This window comes from Podarcis gaigeae (genome assembly GCF_964106915.1).
Source record: "Podarcis gaigeae genome assembly, chromosome: 18".
NCBI classification, from domain to species: Eukaryota; Metazoa; Chordata; class Lepidosauria; order Squamata; family Lacertidae; genus Podarcis; species Podarcis gaigeae.
The window spans coordinates 7,821,220-7,842,860 of record NC_139696.1 but is presented as its reverse complement, the minus strand read 5'-3'; the positions used below and the strand labels follow the sequence as shown (position 1 = coordinate 7,842,860).

The 21,641-nt window shown below is 45.5% G+C and overlaps 1 protein-coding gene across 1 annotated transcript in view; it reads right to left on the bottom strand.

The window, feature by feature from the left end:
* Nucleotides 1-14,740: 14,740 nt before the first annotated feature.
* The window catches only part of LOC310835758 (protein-lysine 6-oxidase-like), a 390,424-nt gene continuing 383,523 nt past the window's right edge, over nucleotides 14,741-21,641 (bottom strand). Inside the window, exon 14 of the mRNA XM_083720714.1 lies at nucleotides 14,741-14,781. The gene's annotated coding sequence lies outside the window, so the exon portion shown is untranslated. The remainder of the gene's footprint in view (nucleotides 14,782-21,641) is intronic.

Below are 21,641 nucleotides of genomic sequence, written 5' to 3'. Positions count from 1 at the left end.
TTTAGTCGACCATGAGCTTAATGTGAGCCAACAGCGAGATGCAGCAGCAAAAAAAGGCAAATGAAATTCTAGGCTAGCATGGCGTCCAAATCGAGGGAAGGAATAGTATCCCACTCTATTCTGGGCTGTCCAGTTTAAGAGGGATATTTACAAGTTGGAAGGTGTGCAGAGGAGGGCAACCAAGATGATCAAGGGTCTGAAAAGCAAGCCATATGAGGAACGGTTGAAGGATCTAGGTATGTTTAGCCTAGAAAACAGTAGACTGAGAGGAGATATTGTCAGGAGTGCTTGCAGGAGCCAGGCCCTGTGACCAGTAGGACTTTGCAGGATTGGGGCCTTCCTAAGCTTGTTCTGGAGAGGCAAGGTGCAGCCACACAGGTGAGGCTGACTGGTAACTCACAGCACCTGGTGGCAAGAGCCAGGAAGGGATATAAGGTCAGCATTTCCCTTTAGCTCTTTGCCACAGCAACACGTTCCCTGCCTTGCTGTGTTTGGCTCCTTGACTCCTTGCTCCTAGGTCCTCAGACCCTTGACTTTGTGACTCCTTGCTTCTTGATCCTTGGACCCCTAACTTCGTGACTCCTTGCTTCTTGATCCTTGGACCCCTAACTTCGTGACTCCTTGCTTCTTGATCCTCAAACCCCTGACTTCGTGACTCTTTGCTTCTTGATCCTCAAACCCCTGACTTCGTGACTCTTTGCTTCTTGATCCTCGGACCCCTGACTTTGTGACTCCTGACCCATGGACCCTTGGCTTCTTGACTCCCAGCTCTCTGACCCTCAGACTCTTGGCTTTCTAACTTAGCTTCTGGACCCCTGTTCCTGCTCCTACCCCGCCATCTTACCCCTGGTCCCGACGTCCCCAGCCGGGACTTCGATCGCCCATGAACTGGACCATGACAGATATGATAGCCATCTCCAAATATCTTAAGGGCTGTTCTTTTGCCTTGGTCAAACCACACCTGGAATACTGTGTCCAATTCTAGGCACCACAATTTAAGAAGGATATTGACCAGCTGAAACGTGTTCAGAGGAGGGTGACCAAGATGATCAAGGGTCTGGAAAGTAAGCCATATGAGGAACGGTTGAGGGAGTTGGATAGGCTTAGCCCAGAGAAGAGGAGACTTGCTTTCCATTATCATCTTGGTTGGCCGGGGCGGATGGGAGCTGGAGTCCACCCTTTTAACGTGAGTGGGCTTTGCAATGGAAGCAGGAAGAAGAAGCATTCGCACCTTAATCAGCTCCAGTTTTTCTCCCACAGAGTTGAGCCAGTGTGGTGTAGTGGTTAAGAGCAGTGGACTCGTAATCTGGTGAACCGGGTTCGATTCCCCGCTCCTCCACCTGCAGCTGCTGGGTGACCTTGGGCCAGTCACACTTCTCTGAAGTCTCTCAGCCCCACTCACCTCACAGAGTGTTTGTTGTGGGGGAGGAAGGGAAAGGAGAATGTTAGCCGCTTTGAGACTCCTGAAGGGGAGTGATAAAGCGGGATATCAAATACAAACTCTTCTTCTTCTTCTCAAAGTAGTATTCCACGTGGGAGACCCAGGAACAGGGCTCCCTCAGCCGGCAGCTCCCCACGATCTGAACTGCACTTTGCCCGTTTGGGGTCTTCATCAGAACAGAGTCGAAATCCGTGGGGAGGCAGAAAAGCCCCTCTGAAAAGAGATCCGAGAGGGAAATTATAATTATAATTATAATTAATTAATTATACCACGCCCATCTGGGCGGCTTCCAACAAAATATTAAAATACAGTGGTACCTCGGGTTACATATGCTTCAGCTTACATACGTTTCAGGTTACAGACTCCACTAACCCAGAAATAGTGCTTCAGGTTAAGAACTTGGCTTCAGGATAAGAACAGAAATCGTGCTCCGGCGGTGTGGCAGCAGCAGGAGGCCCCATTAGCTAAAGTGGTGCTTCAGGTGAAGAACAGTTTCAGGTTAACTACGGACCTCCGGAATGAATTAAGTACTTAACCCGAGGTACCACTGTACAGTAATGCATCAAACTTTAAAAGCTTCCCTAAACAGGGCTGCCTTCAGATGTCTTCTGAAAGTCTGGTAGTTGTTGTTCTCTTTGACATCTGGTGAGAGGGCGTTCCACAGGGCGGGCGCCACCACCAAGAAGGCCCTCTGCCTGGTTCCCTGTAACTTGGCTTCTCGCAGTGAGGGAACTGCCAGAAGGCCCTCGGCGCTGGACCTCAGTGTCTGGGTAGAACGATGGGGGTGGAGATGCTCCTTCAGATATACTGGACCAAGGCCGTTTAGGGCTTGAAAGGTCAGCCCCAACACTTTGAATTGTGCTCGGAAACGTACTGGGAGCCAATGTAGGTCTTTCAGGACCAGTGTTATATGGTCTCGACGGCCGCCCCCAGTCACCAGTCTAGCTGCCGCATTCTGGATTAGTTGTCATTTCCGGATCACCTCCACCTCCACCCCTCCATCCCTCACTGCGAGAGGTGAGGTTACAGGGAACCAGGCAGAGGGCCTTCTCCCTGGTGGCACCCGCCTTGTGGACCTCCCTCCCAGCAGATGTCAAGGAAATAAACAACTATCTGACTTTTAGAAGACATCTGAAGGCAGTACTGTTTAGGGAAGCTTTTAGTGTCTGATGTTTTATTGTGCTTTTAATTTTGTTGGGAGCCGCCCAGAGTAGCTGGGGAAATCCGGCCAGATGGGTGGGGTATAAATACTACTACTACTAATAATAATAATAATAATAATTGTCTGTTGTTGTTGTTGTTGTTAAGCCCTGTTGGTTTCCCCGGTAGATGACATCCTTGCTCCTACTCTGAAAAAAGTCCCGGAGCTCCAATCCACAACACCTCTGCCTCGTGTTACCTTCAGGATGTTCTGGATTGGAACACCTGCCGACGTCCAAGGTCTGCTCCAGAGGGGAGTCTGGGAAGAAGGTTTTCAGGGACGGCAGCCGGAGACATTCGGACGGGCTAGCGTTACACTGGCAGCCCTCAATGACCTCCACTTGTCGAACGCCTTCCAGAAGCAGGAGCTCTTGCACCCGGACACTGCTGGGCTCGCAGCGGTAATTCGCCCGGCAGGAATGCTCCAACCTGGTAGAGGGTTCGGATCCTGCGAGAGAGCTGGGGACCCTCTCCTGTAGCTGGAAGGGAGAGCAAGAAGAAGAAAGGAGGGAAAGCTAAGCTTTTCGGGTTATATATACAATTTACAGCATGGGAGAAGTTATGGAATTGGGATTTGAAATTTACAGCATATTATAAAGGTAAAGGGACCCCTGACCATTAGGTCCAGTCGTGGCCGACTCTGGGGTTGTGGCGCTCTTCTCGCTTTATTGGTCGAGGGAGCCGGCGTACAGCTTCCGGGTCATGTGGCCAGCAGGACTAAGCCGCTTCTGGCGAACCAGAGCAGCGCACGGAAATGCCGTTTGCCTTCCTGCCGGAGCGGTACCTATTTATCTACTTGCACTGGCATGCTTTCAAACTGCTAGGTTGGCAGGAGCAGGGAGTGAGCAACGGGAGCTCACCCCGTCGTGGGGATTTGAACCGCCAACCTTCTAGGCTCTGTGGTTTAGACCACAGCAACACCCACATCCCCATACAACATGTTATACGTTGAAAGAAAACTATATGAGGTATAAAACAGGGTCAAATATATGTTGGAATCGTAAGAAAAAAGAAGGCACCTTTTAATCATATGTGGTGGATGTGTAAGGTAGTAAAAGAATTTTGGGAAATGATATATAATGAACTGAAAAAAATGTTTAAAATAACTTTAGCTTTAAAACCTGAAGTCTTTCTTTTAGGAATTCCAGGTGCTGAAATCCCAATGGAGCATGTCTGCACAGATGTTATTGGCCCAGAGATGGAAAGAAGATAAAAGTCACTACCAGGGAAGAATGGCAGATCAAGTTGATGGATTATGCTGAAATGGCTAAAATGACCGGAAGAATCAGAAATCGGGAAGAACAAAATTTTAATAAGGAACGGGGGGAATTTATAGCTTACCTTAAAAACCACGGTAAAGAGTTAAAATCGTTAATAGGATTGGAATAACACTTGTAATTTGAATTTTGGATATAATAGAGATGTAAAAGATTTGGAATGGGACGCGGGTGGCGCTGTGGGTTAAACCACAGAGCCTAGAACTTGCCGATTGGAAGGTTGGCGGTTCGAATCCCCGCGATGGGGTGAGCTCCCGTTGCACGGTCCTAGCTCCTGCCAGCCTAGCAGTTCGAAAGCACGTCAAAGTGCAAGTAGATAAATAGGTACCTCTCCAGCGGGAAGGTAAACGGCGTTTCCGTGCGCTGCTCTGGTTCGCCAGAAGCGGCTTAGTCATGCTAGCCACATGACCCGGAAGCTGTACGCTGGCTCCCTCGGCCAATAAAGCGAGATGAGCGCCGCAACCCCAGAGTCGGTCACGACTGGACCTAATGGTCAGGGGTCCCTTTACCTTTACCTAAAAGATTTGGATTGGATTGTAAAAGACGCAGGAGGAAATGACTAAAGAATAGGACCCACAAAGGGGATGAGGGATGTCCGGGAGATTCTATGGAACCTTGTTTTTATGTCGCATGTTGGATATGTGATTGTAAAACTTTAATTTGAGAAACCAAATAAATAAATTGATTTGGAGAAGGAGAAGGAGAAGGAGAAGGAGAAGGAGGAGAAGGAGAAGGAGAAGGAGAAGGAGGAGAAGAAGGAGGAGAAGAAGAAGAAGAAGAAGAAGAAGAAGAAGAAGAAGAAGAAGAAGAAGAAGAAGAAGAAGAAGAAGGAGGAGGAGGAGGAGGAGGAGGAGGAGGAGGAGGAGGAGAAGGAGGAGAAGGAGGAGAAGAAGGAGAAGAAAGTGGGAGGTGCTGGGCATCTTTCAAAGATATCCCGCAAGGTTTAGGGTCAGAGGTTTACTTTTTCCACCTGCCCTAGCTCCCTTCCAACAAATTAGAGTTCCCAGGGTTCTTTGGTGTGCTTCAAGCGTACGTCGTTTATACAGCTTCCTAGTGTCAGCGATGGTCAAACCCCTGCCCTGATATTTTCCTTTAGTTTCTTTTCGAGAGCAGCAGAGCACCAGGTGTTGTCAGGGCTGCCTGCTGAGTTTTCCACTAAGGAGGAGGGAAATGGCGGCCAGGGCTCTGGTTGTTAAGTCGCCCAAACGGAGCAGAGTCCACTGGCTTCCTGTGCTCTTAAAACAAAAACAGGCGCCGTACCTTTTTGGTTTTGAAGTCCAGCATGGAGGATTGGCGGGAGATGCCGGAGAAACCTGTTGCGCTCTTTCTTCGGGTACCACCACAGTGCGGCTGGCAGAAGCCCAGGTCGATGCTCACCGGGCTGCCAGAGAGATCTGGGTAGAAAAACAAAGGAAATTATGTTTGTATAATATAAATAATAATAATAATAATAATACAGTCATACCTCATGTTACGTTTGCTTCATGATACATTTTTTCAGGTTGCGTCCCACGCGACCAGGAAGTACCAGAATGGGTTACTTCTGGGTTTTGCCGCTCGCGCATATGCGCAAAATGACATCACACGCATGCGCAGAAGCAACAAATCGCAACCTGTGCGTGCGCAGATGCGCCACTCTGGGTTGCATTCTATTCATGTTGCGAACGGGCCTCCTGAACGGATCCCGTTCGCAACCAGAGGTACCACTGTAATACCTTTATTGTCAACGTACAACCTGTGTACACCGCTGCAGGTTGCATTTTATTCATGGTGCGAACAGGCCTCCGGAACGGATCCCGTTCGCAACCAGAGGTACCACTGTGTACAACCTGTGTACAATGAAATTAACCAAGCCTCCCTCCCTCCAACGCAAACACTCAATCTCATTGTACTCTGTGTGCTTGTCGCACAACACACCAATCCCGAAAGTCAGTTGCACTATATTATTTTCCGTTCAGCAGCCTAACAGCCCACAGATAGAAACTGTTTTTTAGCCTGTTGGTACAACTGGTTGTATTTCCATATCTCCTGCCCGAGGGTAGAAAATTAAAGAGGTGCTGGCCAGGGTGTGATGAATCATCCCTGAAAATTTCTCGTCTCTCCTAAGGCAACAATCCCTTGCGATGTCATCTAGCCCATGTAGGACCAGTCTGGATAGTTAGCCTTGGTGAAGACTTGATGTTTCTATCCCCCCAAAAGGTTTTTGATTGAGTTCCACTGAAATGAGGCTGCATTTTAATGCTTTAATGTTGCATTTTATTTTTGTTTTTAAGTTGTATTCTATTCAATTGTTTTTATATTTGGTGTTAGCCCAGTCTTGGCTGGGGAGGGTGGGGTATAAATTATTATTATTATTATTATTATTATTATTATTATTATTATTATTCCCCACCCATCTGACTGGGTTGCCCCAGCCACTCTGGGCGACTTTCAATGTATAAAAACATAATAAAACATTAAACTTTTAAAAACTTCCCATAGAGGGCTGCCTCCAGATATCTTCTAAAGGTTGTATAATTACTTATCTCCTTGGCTCGGAGGTTGCATAACTCCACACCCTCCAACATTTTTCCAATGAAAACAGGAACGTCCTAAGGAAAAGCGGGGGCCGCAGGTGGCGCTGTGGGTTAAACCACAGAGCCTAGGACTTGCCGATCAGAAGGTCGGCGGTTCGAATCCCCGCGACGGGGTGAGCTCCCGTTGCTCGGTCCCTGCTCCTGCCAACCTAGCAGTTCGAAAGCACGCCAGTGCAAGTAGATAAATAGGTACCGCTCCGGCGGGAAGGTAAACGGCATTTCCGTGCACTGCTCTGGTTTGCCAGAAGCGGCTTAGTCCTGCTGGCCACATGACCCGGAAGCTGTACGCCGGCTCCCTCGGCCAATAAAGTGAGATGAGCGCCGCAACCCCAGAGTTGGCCACGACTGGTCCTAATGGTCAGGGGTCCCTTTACCTTTACCTTTAAGGAAAAGCGGGACATTCTGGGATTAAATCAGAAACCGGGGCGGCTTCTGTAAACCCGGGACTGTCGCTGGAAAATAGGGATACTTGGAGGGTCTGCCCCAAGCCACTGCTTCCTGAGTAAGTTCTGTAGTTCAACTGAGTGCTGCATTAATACCCGAATTGCGCCTATTAAACGAGGGTGAAACTATAGTTCTCAGGTTTCTTTGGGGAAGAAATGCACTTTGGTTGAAGGACAAGGTTAAAAAACCCCCATGTACAGCACATAAAAAATAGTTATTAAAACAAACAAACAAAAAACATCCAGACATTTCGCCTAAGACCAGTTTGCAATCACTATTTATCATTCCTTTCACTGTCTTAGCTGTGTTAATAGGGTGTGAGACCAGTACCAGGTATTAGATTAGCAAACCAGTGGGAGACCGTAATCTGCAGTATCAAATAGACAAAAGGATCAGATGGGGGGGGCTGGCTGGGGCCTGGGGAGTAGATATGACCTTGCAAGCACATCTCTCAATAAAGGCTGCCCTTTCAGTTTATTATGAAGGAGGCTAATGCCAAAAAATACCAGCTAAGCGAATGTACAGTTTTCATCCTCCTTTTTTTTTTTTTTTTTTTTTTTTGGCACAAATCTGACCAAGTGATTAAGCAATTCAGGGCAGCGCTATGAAATGCCGCGAATGTGTGGCTTTGCTTTCTGCTGAAAATGTGGATTTTTAAAAAGAGCTTGCAACTGCTGGAGCAAGGCCACCAGATGTTAGCAGAGAAAATAAACTGTGCTGGAGTCTTTGGAAGATAGGTGGTTTTTTTGTGTGTGTGGCTGGGATATAGGCAAGTCACTTATTCTAGATGGGGTTGTACCTCCTCTGAAGGACCTGGTTTGTAGCTTTGGGGGGGCGTTCTTTCGAAGAATCAATAACTTGTAGAATTGGAAGGGACCCGAGGGTCATATAGTCCAACCCCCTGCAGATCGAAATACTTCTTGAAATATCAAGAAGAATGGAAGAAATTTAAAGATTATTTAGTTAAATATGTTAAGATAACTTAAATAGAATTACTTGTGAGTAACAGATTGGCCTGGGATTTAAATATGTGAAATTGTATAATACTACGGATAGAAGTTAAAATGAAAAGAAAGAAAGATGTTAATTGAACAAGTAAATCTTATATGAAAATAGTGTTGGAAAACTGCTACAATGAGCTATATGGAAACTCAGCTAGGGGGATTTGTGGAAGTCACCCAACAATGATAACCAAAGTGGAACTATAACAGTTAGGATAAATGTTTGTTTGTCTGTCTGTTTGCTTTTTGATATTGTAATTTTTTCCTTTCTTTTTTTCAAGAATATTTATTAAGATTTTCAATAGTAATACAATAAAAATCAAAAAGTAAAAAGACAAAAAAATAATAACAAAAATACAAAAACAAAAATAATTTAAAAAAAAACACATAAAGTTTCCATTTACTTATTTTTCATTAACTTATTTCCCAGACCTCCTCATACCTCCCTTTTTTGTATTCCAATTCCAATTATTAGTTCAGCAAATCCTTGTTAATAAATTTTAACCTATTTCTGAATCTCCCCCCCCCCCATATTTCTCTTAAAGCATTACAGCTGGAAACCACTAAATTTCTATCCAACATCATTCTAACATTCATTAATTTTGCAATATTTGTGTAGATAGTCTTTAAATTTCTTCCAATCTTCTTCCGCCGACAATATTGTAATTTTTTCTTGTTTGTTGTTATGTTTGTTATAAATTTGGAAAATCAATAAAAAGATTGGGGGGGGGGAAAGAATCATAAACTTGTAGAGTTGGAAGAAACCCAAGGGTCACCTAGTCCAACCCCCTGCAAATCGAAATACTTTTCTATGATAAATTGCTGGTTTAATTTTTATAATTTGGAACGCAGGAGCAGGAGATGTGAGGAAGTCCAAAGGAAATAAGAAAATATGTTATGATATGTAATATTTTTGCTTGCTTTTTTATATTGTAATCAAAAAACCCTTAATAAACATTATAAAAAAAAAGAAATACTTTTCTGTCACTTGTACAACTTGTATACAGTGAGATTACATGAGCGCCCCCCACTCCGCTCTCTTAATTCCCCTCATTTACTGACGCACACCCACCAAACCCAAAAGTCAGTTGCCCTGTTGTTATCTTTTCTATTTCTTTTTTGGAATATTTTGAATTAGGAATTTCAACATAACAGTTTATCAAAAATACACACACACACCCCATTTTTCCCTCCCCCTCCCTAAAGGAGAAAAAGAAAAACCCACCCTTCCACACACACACACCCCCAGACTTCCCTCAGCTCCTCTCTGGTTTCTCAACACATGTTATTCTCTGCATATTATAAAATTGTAAAGATTTTATCTATCTGTATATTACCTCCTCTGGACACGTTCCAGTTTGTCAGTGTCCTTCTTGAACTGTGGTGCCCAGAACTGGACACAGTACTCCAGGTGAGGTCTGACCAGAGCAGAATACAGTGGCACCATTACTTCCCTTGATCTAGATGCTATACTCCCATTGATGCAGCCCAGAATTGCATTGGCTTTTTTAGCTGCCGCATCACACTGTTGGCTCATGTCAAGTTTGTGGTCAACCAAGACTCCTAGATCCTTTGCACATGTACTGCTCTCAAGCCAGGTGTCACCCATCTTGTATTTGTGCCTCTCATTTTTTTTTGCCCAATGCAATACTTTACATTTCTCCCTGTTAAAATTCATCTTGTTTGTTTTGGCCCAGTTCTCTAATCTGTTCATGGAAGACAATCTTACTCGGCTACTAGGGATCGCCAAAGAAGTAGTAGTTAAATCTTGGCTGCTGGGAGACAGAGGTACAAAGGCTGCCCTTATCCTTTGGGCTAGCTCCATCTTCTGGTGGCAAAGAAACACAACATAAAGTATTGATGGCTAAACTTGGCCCTCCAGATGTTTGGGACTACAGTTCCCATCATCCCTGACCACTGGTCCTGTTAGCTAGGGATGATGGGAGTTGTAGTCCCAAAACATCTGGAGGGCCAAGTCTGGCCATCACTGGCGTAAAGGAATGACAGTGCATTCCTGATCAACTCCGAACTGGAGGAAACTTCCAGACAGAATCTTCAGGATTCAAGATGACCTTAACAGATCAGAGAAGACGGTCCACTATCTGACTGTCGACTCAGGACCCTAAACTGGGTTCTTATATTTAATTTCCATTTCCTTCTGTGTATATTATAATGTTCTCTTGTTGCTATGGCCGTTGGCTGAGGCAAATAAAGTTTCTATTGATTGATTAACAGATTGGAGACCTCTGCACAGGCTGGCAAAATGAATTTCAGCGGGGACAAACGTAAGGTCTTGCACTTAGGCAGGAAGAACCAAAGGCACAAATATAGGGTGAGGGGAATGCAAAGATTTCTCCCCGCCTCAACCCCCCCCCCAAACAAACCCAATGAGTCTGAATTCACATCTGAATATTAAGAAGACCTGGAGGGGTTGGTGGTTTTTTCTGTTTTTGTTTGTTTTTTGCATTTCTGACATTTGCAATGCAAATGTTAAAGCAACAGCTGGCAGCTCTCACCTTTATACAGGAAATGTTTCTATAGGTTCTGGATAAGGAAGATCGAAGCCTTAAAAATGTCAAGATTCGGACTTTGTTATTATTATTATTATTATTATTATTATTATTATTTCTGCATTTGATCGCTCTTTTGCTCTTCTTCCATTTATTCTAAACAAAAATACTGTACCGGAACAAAGAAGCAAACGGAATATCACACATATTTAAAGCGCGGGAGTGTAAGAGATGCGATTACACGTGCCACCATCGTTCAAGGCCGTGATCCTATGCGCACTTACCTTTGAGTAAGTCCCAGGGAAATCGGTGGGGCTTACTCCTGAGTAGACATGCTCTGAGAAGTAAGCTTTCCCTGACTAGAGGACTACAGGCGGGGGGGGGGGGAGCTTGCTACAAAGTGTAGAAAAAAGGGGGGAGGTTTATATAAGTGGAAAACAGTTTATATACAGATCGTATGCATCTAAACCAGTGGTTTGACTTTATTTGACAGGTCCATCAATCACTTGATTGCATCTAAAAGGTAAAGGGACCCCTGACCATTAGGTCCAGTCGCGGCCGACTCTGGGGTTGCGGCGCTCATCTTGCTTTACTGGCCGAGGGAGCCAGCGTACAGCTTCTGGGTCATGTGGCCAGCAGGACTAAGCCGCTTCTGGCGAACCAGAGCAGCGCACGGAAACGCCGTTTACCTTCCCGCCGGAGTGGTACCTATTTATCTACTTGCACTTTGAGGTGCTTTCGAACTGCTAGGTGGGCAGGAGCTGGCACTGAGCAACGGGAGCTCAGCCTGTTGTGGGGATTCGAACTGCCGACCTTCTGATTGGAAAGTCCTAGGCTCTGTGGTTTAACCCACAGCACCACCCGGGTCCCTTGATTGCATCTACAACATGCCAAATTTTCCTCTATGGAGCTCAATGTGGTTTATATGGTTGTCCGCCTTCTTCGTTAATTCCCACATCAACCCTGTGAGGGGGTTTAGGCATAGAGCGAGTGACTGGCCCAAGCTTAAGGGCAGAGTGGGAATTCGAACTCACCTCCATGTTCAACTACTGTACCACATCGGTTCGCCCAGCCGTTAAAAGTGACACCGATTCATGAATTGTTGTATTTTTAAATTCGTAACAATTAGGGCAATATATTTGCCTCCTCCTTGCCTGTTCTGTTTTTCCCCCTCCCAATATTTTTAATGTTGGCATTCATTCATTCACCCATTTTTCTCTCAAAGCTGTTTCCTTGGTTGCGACCACCTCAAAGCCTTCCAATGTTCTTTAAAGCCAGAGATCAAATCCACACTATGCATTTAAAGCACACAGTCTTCTTCCCCTGGAAAAAAATGGGAACTATAGTTTTGCTAGGCGCGAGCTATAGCTCCACGGATTCACGTCCTTCAAAGTGTACGGTGTGAGGTGAAAAGTAGGATGTGAAAGTTTGAAACAAAACAAGCAGAGGGAACCAGAAGACGGAGCAGCTGGAGAACCTGGCTTTCCAGACGACTCACCATGTCCAATGTAGACGGACCGCACTCGCCTCTTGCAGCAACCGTGCTTGGCAAATAGATTCCTTCCTTCGTTGAGCTCGCTGGCGGCTCTCATGCCTGGAGTTAAAAATCACAACACTCAGGTTGCGCCAGCTTCACCCCCAGGAAAGCCTTTGCAGCCTTTCTCAACTTGTGGGTCCCCAGATGTTGTTGAACTACAACTCCCATCACCCCTAGCTAGCAAGGCCAGAGATCAGGGGTGATGGGAGTCGTAGTCCAACAACATCTGGGGACCCACAGGTTGAGAACAGCTGCTTAAGGGAAACTAAAGGAGCAGCTCAGTTGGCAGAGCACGAGACTCTTAATCCCAAGGCTTAGAGTTGGCTTAGACCCCTTATGATCCCTTCCAACTTCCAATTCTTGTGATCTCTTCCATACAGGGCTGGATTTAGGTTTGATGAGGCCCTAAGCTACTGAAGGTAATAAAGGTAAAGGGACCCCTGACCGTTAGGTCCAGTCGCAGATGACTCTGGGGTTGCGGCGCTCATCTCGCTTTACTGACCTAGGGAGCCGGCGTACAGCTTCCGGGTCATGTGGCCAGCAGGACTAAGCCGCTTCTGGCGAACCAGAGCAGCGCCCGGAAACGCCGTTTACCTTCCCGCCAGAGCAGTACCTATTTATCTACTTGCACTTTGACGTGCTTTCGAACCTCTAGGTTGGCAGGAGCTGGGACCAAACAACAGGAGCTCACCCCATCGCGATTCAAACTGCCGACCTTCTGATTAACAAGTCCTAGGCTCTGTGGTTTAGACCACAGCGCCACCCGTGTCCCTACTGAAGGTAAAGGGTCCCCTGACCATTAGGTCCAGTCGTGACCGACTCTGGGGTTGCAGCGCTCATCTTGCTTTATTGGCTGAGGGAGCCGGTGTACAGCTTCCGGGTCCTGTGGCCAGCAGGACTAAGCCGCTTCTGGCAAACTAGCGCATGGAAACGCCGTTTACCTTCCTGCCAGAGCAGTACCTATTTATCTACTTGCACTTTGACGTGCTTTCGAACCTCTAGGTTGGCAGGAGCAGGGACCGAGCAACAGGAGCTCACCCCGTCGCAGGGATTCGAACTGCCGACCTTCTGATCAGCAAGCCCTAGGCTCTGTGGTTTAACCCACAGCGCCACCCGCGTCCCAACTGAAGGTAATGGGGCCCTTTATATGTCCAGCTGTCCTTTGTCAACAACAAATTGCTCCTGCTTTTTGTGTTGAATATATGCTATATGGTAATTTGTGGACTTCATAGGTATCTAAAGCCATTTGCACATGTTGCCATGCAACCAGTCCCTGTACATTTCCTAATAATAAATAGATAATAAACTAATAAAATAAATCATACATACAGCAACAGTGTTTTGTGTTGTGTAGGCTCCTATGATGTAAGTCATGGGCCCCGTCTGCTACGCCTGCTCCCTAAAACATCACTGGTTTGCTCCTTTCTATATACAGGGTGCCTACATTCTGCTATTTATAATTATTAGTAGTTTGCACCATATATTTACACCTATTATTATTTCATGTTCTAGCAAGTTTCTAGAGACTAGATTATGAGCCTTTGTAAACTGTGTTTCTAAAGGAACTTTTGTTATTGCCAAATGCCAATGTGTTTGCATTATTAAGTTTGTTATGAATAAAAAAAATCATTTTAAGTTAGAGCTTAACAATTATTTCACTGTTCATATACTTCTTAATTGTATTTCACTATTCATATATGTCAGAGCCGCCCCTAGGTCCCAGCTCACAAAGGACCAATGCCCGGCTGTAGTTATGTACAAAAGTCTTTATTGACATTCAGTTTCCATTTCAAAGCCGCAGCGTGCAGCTCTACGTCTTAAACCCTAGACCGGCGAAGCTCCGTCTGAATCTCCTCCCCTTCCACACCAGTTTAAGACTCTAGCCTTGCTCCACCTCTTCCTTAGCTCCTTCCTCCTCTGGGCCCTCCTGCCCGCTGGGGTTTCATCCTTTCTGGACTCTTCTGACGCTGACCCCCCTGATTCTTGCCCCTCCTTCCGGCGGGCTTTAGGACCTGGTTCCCTATCCGGGCTACCTGCTGTGCCGCTCGCCTGTACATTTGAACTTGGCGCGCGCGCCCAGCCGGCAACCTTCCTCTTGACCGTTCCCCCGCTCTCCGATGGAGGCGTGGTCAATCCTGACTCATCTTCTCTCGCTGGTGGTGAGAACACTGGTCCCGATTCCTGGGACTCCTCCCCCCCACTGCGCTCTGGTGGGGAAGCTGGTCCTGATTTCCAACTGCTGCTCTGGGAGTCCCCGCTGGCCCCTTGCTTCTGGGGTGTCCCCCTTGGGGCCCTCCTTGCCCTGGCCACCGGCGCCCCCTTCTGTGAATCTTCCGATTCGCTGGAGAGGCTCATGGAATCTCTCGGGCTACTGTCATCTTCTCCTACGCTGCCCTCGGATTGCTCCCCCTCGCTCTCCATCTCCTCCCCTCCCTGCGCTCCCGCTGCGTCCCTGACAATATACTTCTTCTAAATTGTATTTCAGTTCAACAAGAACTTTGGTAAAATACGTATTTTGTTATGTGCAAATGGCTTAGGTCCATACATTACCATATGGCAGTGGTGGCCCTCCAGATGTTTTGGGACTACACCTCCCATGATCCCTAGCTAACAGAACCAATGGTCAGGGATGATGGGAATTGTAGTCCCAAAACATCTGGAGGGCTGAGTTTGGCCACCACTGCCATATAGCTTATTTTCAACACAGAGAAAAACAGCGACAATATGTTGTTGACAAAGGTCAGCTGGACATATTTGTTGTTGTTGTTTAGTCCTGTCCGATTCTTCGTGACCCCCTGGACCAGAACCCGCCAGGCACTCCTGTCTTCCACTGCCTCCCGCAGTTTGGTCAAACTCATGTTCGTAGCTTCGAGAACACTGTCCCACCATCTCGTCCTCTGTTGCCCCCTTCTCCTTGCGTCCTCCATTTTTCCCAACATCAGGGTCTTTTCCAGGGAGTCTTCTCTTCTCATGAGGTGGCCAAAGTCTTGGAGCCTCAGCTTCAGAATCTGTCCTTCCAGTGAGCACTCAGGGCTGATTTCCTTCAGAATGGAGAGGTTGGATCTTCTTGCAGTCCATGGGACTCTCAAGAGTCTCCTCCAGCACCAGAATCCAAAAGCATCCATTCTTTGGCGCTTAGCCTTCTTAAAGGGCCCCATTACCTTCAGTAGCTTAGGGCTTCATCAAACCTAAATCCAGCCCTGTCCGTGCATCACTTGCGAAGGTATCTCCCTGAACCCAGCACACCCCAAAAGGAAGGAGGAAAGAAGACTTACTGAGAGAGTTGGAGAGACAAATGAACCAGGAGAGAAATAGCATCCTTCTGGGCTGGCAGATTCTCTGCTATAGGGATCTCTGTGTTCTGGGTCAAGCAGAGGCGGTGGCCAAGAGAGGGCAAAAGGGGCCTTGGGACATAGCAGGAAAGTGTTATCTCTGGAGGCAGCACCTCTGAGGCACCTGAGACGGGATGGAGACCCGTCTGGAGGGAAGATCAAAGGAGGAAAGGGCAAGCTTCTCTCCAGGAGCCCTCACTTGAAAACTCATTAAATTCTCAAGTCCCTGGAGGGATGCTTTCAAGTAGTAGATGGTTTGAAAGGAGATTAAAGCAGGCATGTCCAAAGTCTGTTTTGGGGGCCTAATGCGGATCTCGTGGCAATGCATGTTGTGGGGTAAAATCCTAATCCAACTTTGGGGTAAAATTGCAAAAAAAAAAAGTTCAGCAACTTTGGGGTAAAATTGTAAAAAAAAGCTAAACAACTTCATTTTTTAAAAAATAATATTTTTTATTGAGTTTTCTATATTTGGTTTCATTTCATTACACGAATCTATAACATAAAGCATTGCTCAAACAGAGCACCGATTTCCTTCCCTCCCTCTTTCTGACTTCCAAACATCTATTAATAAATTTTCGCATTTCTATAACCGCTTTTTTACTTTAAATCTTCTTTTTTATAAAAATTACCTGCTTAAATGTGAATCGGTTCCTCATTTTCACATTACAAAGCATTTCAATTCAAACCTACAAACATTTACAACTTTCTTTCATATAAAATATAAATCTGGACGGAGTGGACAGAGGAAACCTCACCCCCCTTGACCCGCTCTCATAGAAATTGTGAGCTTCATTAACTGTGAACCCCAAAATATGTGATCCCCTTTGCATGTTTTGCAGCGTCCCACATTCGAGTAATGGCTACATCAAACCGAGGTTCATAGTTAACACCCCAAAACCCAGCTTTGTCCAATTCACTCCAAACCGGCGCCAAATTTGGGGGAAAGTTTTACAGTGAAAAACCCCCATTTTGCAGCACCCCACAAACAGACCCTCAAACCTGGGGGGTGACGAGGTCACCCAAACACCAACACAATCCAATTCACTTCAAACTGGCACGGGTATTTTCCTGAAAAACAAAGCGAAACTTTTGCCAAAGTTTGGCACAGGTTTGGCATTGCATCACACCAGATCACCAGAAACTATTTCGATCTCATTGTTTTAGAGCTGCCCGCAGGGAAGGCTTTTACAGAACTGTGATTTTATGTCACACCCTCTGTGCTTTTTCACAAGGCCATTTTAAGAAATTGCCTGAGGATATTGTTCCTTAGGGGGACGCGGGTGGCACTGTGGGTTAAACCACAGAGCCTAGGATTTGCCGATCAGAAGGTTGGCGGTTCGAATCCCTGCGACGGGGTGAGCTCCCATTGCTCGGTCCCTGCTCCTGCCCACCTAGAAGTTCAAAAGCACATCAAAGTGCAAGTAGATAAATAGGTACCACTCCAGCGGGAAGGTAAACGGCATTTCCGTGCGCTGCTCTGGTTCGCCAGAAGCGGCTTAGTCCTGCTGGCCACATGACCCGGAAGCTGTACGCTGGTTCCCTCGGCCAATAAAGTGAGATGAGCACCGCAACCCCAGAGTCGGCCATGACTGGACCTAATGGTCAGGGGTCCCTTTACCCTTTACCTATTGTTCCTTAACATAGCTCGGGATGCTCTTGGGGACTCTCACGACAAAGCATCTGCGTTTAGTCTCTGCAATAATTGTGTCTGAGTTTGTTATCTTCCCCCTGCCCGGTAATGAAAACTAAGTTTCTTTGTGGTCACACAATTAGAAAATTAATAGTTAAATCTGGGGCTCTATTTTGTTTTTTTTTATGGTTTATAGCTAAAAAATAAAACTGCTACTATGGGAATAAAGCAAGTCACAGCACAGGGAGTTAGAATAGGGGTAAGCAAACTTTTTCAGCAGGGGGCCGGTCCACTGTCCCTAAGACCTTGTGGGGGGGCAGACTATATTTTTTTGGGGGGGGATGAACGAATTCCTATGCCCCACAAATAACCCAGAGATGCATTTTAAATAAAAGGACACATTCTACTCATGTAAAAACTTGCTGATTCCCGGACCGTCTGTGGGCTGGATTTAGAAGGTGATTGGGCCGGATCTGGCCCCCAGGTCTTAGTTTCCATATTCATGATATACACACTATGCATAAAGTCTGAGATTCCATCCCCAAATGGCTCCAAGTAAAAAAGGAGGAGGCAGTTGGATGGGAATAGGACCTGCCCAAGTCTGAAACTGCAGGGTCTGCCTCTGGTCTGTTTAGACAATCCCACACTAGATGGACCAGTGATCTGGTTCCAGGCAAGGCAACTCCTTCTTTAAACCAGCCCTTAATTCAGACCCTTGACGACTAGCACCTTACTTTCCTTTAACAGTGGTACCTTGGTTCTCAAACGCCTTGGTACTCAAACAACCTGGAACCCAAACACTGCAAACCCGGAAGTTAAGCATTCTGGTTTGCAATTTTTTTTTCCGGATGCCAAATGTGCTCCGTTTTGAGTCTTACGCTTCCGATTTGAGTGCCACACTTCCGTTTTGAGTGCCGTTTTCTGTTTTTGCTATTTATTTTGCGTTTTTGCGGCTCTTTTTTTGTTTTTTGTTTTTTGTGACTGTGTGAAACCCATTTCAGCTATTGGTTGTGTGACTGCAGTACATTGTTTATTGCTTTCATTTTATGGATCAATGGTCTAGTTAGATAGTAAAATTCATGTTCAATTGCTGTTTTAGGGGTTGTTTTTAAAAGTCTGGAGCGGATTAATCCGTTTTGCATTGCTTTCTATGGGAAAGCGCGCCTTGGCTTTGGAACGCTTTGGTTTTGGAATGGACTTCCGGAACGAATTAAGTTTGATAACCAAGGTACCACTGTACAAGTATTTTAAGGAGCATAGATCAGTGGTAGAGAATATGCTTTCCATGCAGATGAGGCATCTGATCAAGGCCTGTATTTTAAAATGAGCTTAAAGATTTGCAAATATTTCATGCCAGGCAGAAAACCAGCTGGCTAAGGACTTTGGCAGATGTTTATCTTCCTGAACAGGGCCCCCCTGATTTATAGCAGGAGACACAATTCTCAAGGTTGTAAAAGGGAATTACAGGCTGGGAGCAAAGGTTATACTGACCCTACATATTACAGAATACAATCAAGCTGCAAAAACACTAATTAAGAGTTGGTAAATAGTAAGATTTATTGTTTAACAGAAAATAATACCATGTGCCTCCCATCAGACTCTAACCACATTTTCCTAAGGTTAAAGGGCAAGAGCTAATGGGAAAAGCAGATGGCTGGGAAAGGGAAAAGGGGGGGTGTAAACTGAAGAGGTTTTACTTTGAAAAGGCCTTTTCTTCTAAAAAGCTATCTATGTTAATGTATGAGATTTGTTGGCTTAAATGTAATTATGCAAAGGATTTAGAAAGTATCAATCAATTTCCTTTATTCGACCGATAGTCAGAAATAAAACACAGAAATAAAACACAATACAGAATTATGAACTAAAACATCATAGGGGTACATGAATAAGGTAGGGCCACAGCACTAAAAAGAAAGAAAGTAAGAAATGTTAGATTCTTATTTCATTGATGGTGTGTGAGAATGTGAACCCAAGATCTCTGTTTAGACAGAATGTAAGACCATGAGCCATCTGTTTTAGCCATTTTTTTGGAATGCAGGGGCAACAGGGGCAAAAGGTGATCTGGTAATTAAGGTGCCTTGTCGAGGCAAATGTAAGATATATGGCTACTTGTCTGCCATTTATGGCTAGAAGGAAATATAGCTCTTTGTCTCCCATAAAAGGTAATAGGAAATGGGTGTATCTTTTATGATTGGTTCTAGCAAACAGCCAATAGGAATTTCAACCAGGCTGATTGGACAGAGGCAGCCAAAGGAGGAGCAAGGGGGCTGGGCTGAGGAAATATAAGTGCTGGCCATCAGGGCTGGAGTGTGCAGAGCTTTGGTAACCATATACCACTGTGCCTCTCATTTATTTGTCTGCCAAATAAATTATTATTTTAATTTCTCTATTGCTGCGTTGAATATTTCATTCCAGCTAAGCGTTAACCACAAGCAGGGTGCTACACAGAAGGCTCCTAGGTTCTGTTGCTAGCAACATAAGATAGGCTGGGAGAGCCTGAAGCCCCAGAGTCAGCTCAGTCAGTGTCTCCACTATCTCCTGGTTTTGAGCTATAGCGCCTTTACGAGGCTCAGGATCCCAATGCCTTTTTCCACATGAATCGACCCGGACCCTGCAGTGGTCATTACAGGCCCTTCTTCATTTGCCTCTTCCTTGGGAGGTCCAGTGCGTGGCAACACAAGAACGGGGCCTTTTCGCTGGTGGCTCCCCACTTGTGGAATGCTGGCTTGTTTTAGCTTTAGGTGCTAGGCCAAAACTTATTCTTCCTGTCTTGCCCTTGGCTTCTAATTATCTGTGGCCTCCTTGGGTGGGTAGGAGAGATGTTTTGATCCTGCCTTTTTAAATACGGTATAGGGTTGTCTTTTAGATTATTTTTTAAAAATATGTGTATTTCAATGTATGTGTTTATATATTGCAAGTCGCTTTGAGTTACCTTGGTAAGAAAGCAGCTCATATATTTTAATGCATAATATAAACATTGTCATCATAATCTCCATTATCTTGGCAAGTGCTAAACAGCCCAAAGTTTTTGTGAAGGCAAAGTAAAGGTAAAAACGCCCAGAAAACATATTTCCCTTTGGGGGCATGATATATAATGAAGTTAAAAAATGAAAGATAAACATGATTTTTCCCAAGACCTTCCTGCTGGAGATACTGGATAGCAAAATTCCAAAGGAAGTCTCAACTGTATTTATGTATGTAACCACAGCGGCAAAAATATTTATGCACAGAAGTGGAAGGAATAAAAACTACCCTCAGAAAAAGAATGGCTGATAAAAATCATGGAATATGCAGAGCCTGCCAAACTGACAGCTCTGATAAGAGACACAAATCTAGAATCTTTCAAGTAGGATGGGAAATGTTTTCCAATCCATTAAAAAAATAATTCTCCGTAAGCGAAGTTCACAGCAGGGTTTGGAGTTTTAAGAAAAAAATAGCAGAATACATTGAGAAGCCTGTTAAAGAGGATGAAACTGGGTATTTTAAGACATTGTTGTTGTTTAGTCGTGTCCGCCTCTTCGTGACCTCCTGGACCAGAGCACGCCAGGCACTCCTGTCTTCTACTGCCTCCCACGGTTTGGTCAAACTCATGCTGGTAGCTTCGAGAAAACTGTCCCACCATCTCGTCCCCTGTTGTCCGCTTCTCCTTGTGCCCTCCATCTTTCCCAACATCAGGGTCTTTGCCAGGGAGTCTTCTCTTCTCATGAGGTGGCCAAAGTACTGGAGCCTCAGCTTCAGGATCTGTCCTTCCAGTGAGCACTCAGGGCTGATTTCCTTCAGAATGGAGAGGTTTGATCTTCTTGCAGTCCATGGGACTCTCAAGAGTCTCTTCCAGCACCAGAATTCAAAAGCATCCATTCTTCGGTGATCAGCCTTCTTTATGGTCCAGCTCTCACTTCCATACATCACTACTGGGAAAACCATAGCTTTAACTATACGGACCTTTGTTGGCAAGGTGATGTCTCTACTTTTTAAGACATAATTTAAGACATAATTTTTAAGACATAACTGAATGTAATCGTGATTATAAATATCAAGGGCGGGTGAGCAGGAAGTCGTTAGCATTGTAGAATAAGGGTTACAGCTGCTGAGTGATAAAATGTAACTTTGAATCTTGAAATGAAAGAAATCCGAAAAAAGGAAGTATGTTTGCAGTTATCCAGCGATAGGGAGAGGGAACCAGGAGGCCAGGAGTCCAGAGATAGGCAAAGATCATTACCAGCCTCCACAAATGCTTAACGAGAGCAGAGATTTAAACAACAACAACGAGGGCACGGCTCTTGAGAATCATCATTCCCAATGCAACCTGGATAATATAATAATAATTTATTATTTATACCCCGCCCATCTGGTTGAGTTTCCCCAGCCAGTCTGGGCGGCTCCCAATCAAGTGTTAAAAACAATACAGCATTAAATATTAAAAACTTCCCTGAACAGGGCTGCCTTCAGATGTCTTTTAAAGATAGGATAGCTACTTAGTTCCTTCACATCTGAAGGGAGGGCGTTCCACAGGGTGGGCGCCACCACCGAGAAGGCCCTCTGTCTGGTTCCCTGTAACCTCACTTCTCGCAATGAGGGAACCGCCAGAAGGCCTTCGGCGCAGGACCTCAGTGTCCGGGCTGAACGATGGGGGTGGAGATGCTCCTTCAGGTATACAGGACCGAGGGCGTTTAGGGCTTTCAATGTCAGCACC